Source organism: Zingiber officinale, chromosome 6B (assembly GCF_018446385.1).
Source record: "Zingiber officinale cultivar Zhangliang chromosome 6B, Zo_v1.1, whole genome shotgun sequence".
NCBI lineage: Eukaryota > Viridiplantae > Streptophyta > Magnoliopsida > Zingiberales > Zingiberaceae > Zingiber > Zingiber officinale.
In genome coordinates this window covers 130,352,685-130,358,499 of record NC_055996.1, presented here as the reverse complement: position 1 = coordinate 130,358,499, position 5,815 = coordinate 130,352,685, and positions in this window count along the sequence as shown.

Here is a 5,815-nt window from a genome sequence, read left to right as displayed (position 1 = left end):
ATTGGGTTGTGTTTCATGCAAGAAAATATGACATTGGAGTCATATTGTATGACAATTGATTTTGGATGTATAGATGTCATATAAATCAATGCTAGGGATGTATCGTGGGTTGATATAGGCAAATACATCAAAAGGAACCCAAAACTAGGACTTTAAGTCAAGGTTCAATTGAACCATTTAGTTAGTTTTTGGATTTTATATCAATATTGGGATTCAAGATATATACATTTTTAAATGTATTTTTCTCGAGTAGACACTGGTAAAATAGGTCTCTCCACAAAATTTGAAAATTTTTGGAGATCTGTGAAATTTCTAGTGCATTTCTGAAATCGGGTTAGAAATGTTGAATTTTGCATAAATAGGGTACCAGCCGACTAGTGCAAATACCAGTCGACTGGTAACAGTGGATTTCAAAGATAGAATGCTTCTGTGTGTTGATTTCAATAGGGTCAGTCGACTGGTTCTTGGGGGCAGTCGACTGATACCAGTCAGAAAGTATTTTTCAGCACTGATTTTGACCATGTCAACTCGTTCAGATGTATGAGATCTATGGGGGATAAATACATTAATTTAGGGTCAGTTTGATGATTAAGTTTTTAACAATTGATATATTATTGGAAAGCTTTTTGGATGTTAGGTAAAGGGGGAGAAATAAGGTTTAGTTGGAAAAACCTTTATACCTTTGCGTAGGGGGAGCCTTGTGATAAGTTCTTAAATATCTCTATGGGAAAATCCTAGCTTAATGGGGAGCTTAGGTGTAGGGGGAGCCTTGTGATAGGTTACAATGCATGTTTCCATTTTGTTTCGGCGGTGTAAGTCTAAGTGTGTAGCCTTGGCAACGTAAGTCCATTCGGCGGTGTAAGTCCAAGTGTGTAGCCTTGGTAATGTAAGTCCATTTGTTATTAGTATGTTTTTTGCTATTTATTTTCCCTAACTTAAAAGTATTGCCAAACATCAAAAAGGGAGAGATTGTTGGAGCAATCCCAATGGTCCGTGCGACCATGTGTTTTGGTATTTGGGCAAATGGTTTAAGTTAGGATTACCCTCGTTATTTGATATGTGTATATGAGTGTGCAGGTTTGCAGGATACACATATGACTCAGCTTGATGGCTCCGGTCCGGTGAAGGATGGAGCATTCGAGGGACCGTAGATAAGACAATAAGGACAAGGGCCGAAGGAAGCGCACTTCGAGGCATATATACGCAAAGGATGGCATTGAGACAAGCCGCAGGCTTGAATGTATCCAAGGGACGAGAGCCAAAGGAAGAAGGCTTGAAGGCAAGAGCTGAGGGAAGCAGCTTTTGTTGGTGCAGCGGAGACCGGCAAGAGGGGGGTGAATTGCTGAAAACAAAAAGTAACTATACCCTCCTCGTACTTTCAACTCAGTTAGTGCAATAGTTAACAAAATAATAAAACAGTAAAAGAAATACACAGAAGAATTAACCTGGTTACAACCAAGGAGGTTGTTAATCCAGGGCAATAGAAGCGCACTAAAAGAAACTCTCCTTTGCTGAAGGTGGAGAAGCCTTTTACACTTTCAAAAGCTCAGAACTATTGCTAGGAAACACTACAGATTGAATGCTTGAGTTGTTGTTGAATTCCTAGCTCCAGGGGCCTTTATATAGGCCCTGGAAATCTTATCCCGAGAGTCCAAGGCGCCTCCAACAGGGTTCAAGGCGCCTCCAACTCGATCTGCGGATAAAACTTTATCCGCAGCGCAAACGGTCAAACTGGCCTGCTCAAGGCGCCTTGAACAGGCTTGAAGGCGCCTTCAAGCCTGTGCCTGTTCAAGGCGCCTTCAAGCCTGTTCAAGGCGCCTTCAATCTTGTTTAAGGCGCCTTCAAGCTACAGTAACTTTCTGCTACAGTAATTTCCAGCTTCTTTTGACTCCTTTTCTTCTTCGCTTTGGCTTCCGAAGCTCCGTTCTTTTGGGTGATTGCGGCCAACCGGAATAGGGCTCACCCGAACCCAATTCCCGGCCTTCTCCTCGAGCAGCCTTCCGTCCCGGCTTAACGTCCCTCGAACGCCGCGCACGCTCTTCATGCCCACCGGAGTACTCTTCCGCAGCTCTCTCGTCCTTCGGACGCACCGAGCCCGTCGGCACCCTTCCCGTGCCGTCCTTCTCGCTAGCTACGTCTTCCGCTCGACTTCCTGTGCTCCTAAGCTCCTGCACACTCAGACACAGGGATCAAACACAACAGGACCTAACCAACTTGGTTGATCACATCAAAACTACCACGGGGTCCAACAATCTCCCCCTTTTTGATGTGTATCAACCCAAGTTCAAGTTAGGGTTAAAAATAGACAAAAATAGTAATTTTAAAGAAAAATTACTAAACTAACAAGTTAAGAATAATTTTTGCAATTAGTAAAATTGCAACACTTTTTTTAAAAAAAAAAATTTTAAGTTTTCTCTAACTCCCCCTAAACTTGTACTCTTCTCTCCCCCTTTGATCACAGCAAAAATGGGGTCTTAAGAATATTCAAGTAAGATTGAAGTTTTTTGAAAATTTTCTAAGTTAAAAATGAATTTTTGAAAAAAAAAAATTGCTAAGTTAAAATATTTTTTTTTTAAAAAAAAAATTTCTAAGTCAAAATTTTAAATTTTCAGAAAAAATTTCTACCTCAATATGAATTATTTAAAAAAAAATTTCTAAGTCAAAATGAATTTTTCCCCCCCAAAAAAAAATTCTAAGTCAAATTTTTGAATTTTCAGAAAAAATTTTCTAAGTCAAACAAAAATTTCTAAGTCAAATTAAAATTTTTTGATTTTCACAATCTGACTTTTTAGAATTTTAAAAAGATTTAAAAACTTTTAAAGCATTATTTGATTCTAGTTTAATGCTTTTTCAGAAAGTTAATTAAACATTTTCTTTCAATATTTTTAGCTTCCAGGTCGTGGCGAGGCACTAGGCCTTCTTGGTTATTGGAGCAACAACCACTTCCTTAGACAAAGCTTCCATAAAGAATTTCAATGTTTAATTTTCTCACTGTAAGCTTTTTAATTTTTGAAAAATTAATTAAGCACAGATTTTGGAACCCAATAGAGGTTCCTTCCTACAGGATTATTCAAAAATCTAGGGGGAACATAGTTTCTTGGTATTTTTCTAAGTTGACCTTGATGCTTCCTTATATACCAATTTAATTTACCATAAATTCTTAATTTTGAATTTGGAAATTGATTTAAGCATGCAACATATTTCAGTTTTTCAATTTCTAATTTCAAATTTTCATTTTCTGATTTTAGATGATCATACATTTCTAACGGGCATGCTCTTGCTAGGTTCAACTTTAGTTCAGCATTCTCTTTTTCTAATTGATCTAACTCTTTAGAAAGAGACTTGATAAATTTAAAAGATTGAGTTGGGGTTAGATTGCGTACCTTACTTACCTGGTCTGGTGACGCTCCCCCTTCACTGCTGCTTTCTTCTGACGTTCCTCCCCCTTCGTCGATGCTCATCTCTGAGCTGGACGTTTCTTCTTGCTGATGGTTGGCCATCAGTGCTAGTCCCGAGAATTCTTCGACTTCCGATTCGGAGGATGACGAATCATCCCACGTTGCCTTTAGGTTCTTGTGTTTAGAGGGTTCTGGCTTCTTGTATTTTGGCTTTTCCCTTTCTTTCTCCTTTCTCTTTAGCTTTGGGCAGTCATCTTTGATGTGCCCCTCTTCGTTGCAGTTATAGCAGCGAACCATCCTCTTCTTTCGATGATGCCTCTGCGGTTTAAATTTATTAGTACTGAAAAACTTATTGAAGCGTCTTACCAGTAGTGCCGCTTCGGATTCGTCGACTGAGGCTTCGGAGTCAGAACTGTTCATCTTTGCCTTTAAGGCAATATTCTGACTTGTCTTCTCTGCTCCGTTGGGTTCTGAAACTCGAGACTCGTGAAGTTCGAAAGTGGAAAATAATTGTTCTAACGTACTTACCTCGAGGTCCTTAGAGATGTAGTACGCATCTACTAAGGAGGCCCACTCTGGAGTTCTCGGGAAGGCATTGAGCGCGTATCGGATAGAATCCCGGTTGGTTACCTCTTCTCCAAGGTTCGTTAGTTGCGTTATCAGCCCCTTGATTCTCGCTTGGAGTTGCGCTACCTTCTCGCCTTGGTTCATCCGGAGGTTCGTTAACTGGTTCCGGAGGATGTCGCGCTTCGCTAGCTTCGCTTCGGAAGTACCTTCGTGTAGCTCCAGGAATTTTTCCCAAAGATCTTTCGCTGAGTCGTAGCTTCCGATCCGATTTACTTCTTGTGGAGGCAGCACACTGAGCAGGTGGAACTCTGCCTTTCCATTGGCGACGAAATCGGCTTACTCCTTCTTACTCCATGTGTTTTCTTCTTTGTCTTTCGGCGCTGCAAAACCATATTTCATTGTAATAAGAATATCAAAATCCGTTTAAAAAAATACCTCCATTTTGTGCTTCCATGTGGCGAAGTCTCCGTCGAACTTCGGGGGATGGATGTTCGCTCCGGCCATCGTCTTGATCGCAGTGCTTCAGTTGGCGATTAGTCCTTCTGAGGCGATCAGGCTCTGATACCACTTGTTGGTGCAGCGGAGACCGGCAAGAGGGGGGTGAATTGCTGAAAACAAAAAGTAACTATACCCTCCTCGTACTTTCAACTCAGTTAGTGCAATAGTTAACAAAATAATAAAATAGTAAAAGAAAGACACAGAAGAATTAACCTAGTTACAACTAAGGAGGTTGTTAATCCAGGGCAATAGAAGCGCACTAAAAGAAACTCTCTTTTGCTGAAAGCGGAGAAGCCTTTTACACTTTCAAAAGCTCAGAACTATTGCTAGGAAACACTACAGATTGAATGCTTGAGTTGTTGTTGAATTCCTAGCTCCAGGGGCCTTTATATAGGCCCTGGAAATCTTATCCCGAGAGTCCAAGGCGCCTCCAACAGGGTTCAAGGCGCCTCCAACTCGATCTGCGGATAAAACTTTATCCGCAGCGCAAACGGTCAAACTGGCCTGCTCAAGGCGCCTTGAACAGGCTTGAAGGCGCCTTCAAGCTTGTTTAAGGCGCCTTTAAAGGCACCTTCAAGCTACAGTAACTTTCTGCTACAGTAATTTCCAGCCTCTTTTGACTCCTTTTCTTCTTCGCTTTGGCTTCCGAAGCTCCGTTCTTTTGGGTGATTGCGGCCAACCGGAATAGGGCTCACCCGAACCCAATTCCCGGCCTTCTCCTCGAGCAGCCTTCCGTCCCGGCTTAACGTCCCTCGAACGCCGCGCACGCTCTTCACGCCCACCGGAGTACTCTTCCGCAGCTCTCTCGTCCTTCGGACGCACCGAGCCCGTCGGCTCCCTTCCCGTGCCGTCCTTCTCGCTAGCTGCGTCTTCCGCTCGACTTCCTGTGCTCCTAAGCTCCTGCACACTCAGACACAGGGATCAAACACAGCAGGACCTAACCAACTTGGTTGATCACATCAAAACTACCACGGGGTCCAACAGCTTTGAGGTATACGCGAAGGATGGCATTGGGACGAGCCGCGGGCTTGGATGCATCCAAGAGATGAGAGTCAAAGGAAGTAAGCTTGAAGGTAAGAGGACAAAGCTGCAAAGAAGAGTCAAGTGAGTCGTGAGGGTCCAAGTACTTAGATAAATGTACTCAGGATAGGAAACCCTAGGTTTAGGATTGTACCAGTTGACTAGTACTGGGATCAGTCGAATGGGGGTGAGCACAGAGAGCATCTATGCCCAAAAAGGCTGGGATCAGTTGATTGGTTCATGGACCAGTTGACTGGTAGAGAGTCGTTGAGAGAACCGTTGGGCTGGCACCAGTCGACTGGTGCAAGGATCAGTCGACTAGTAACAGTAAA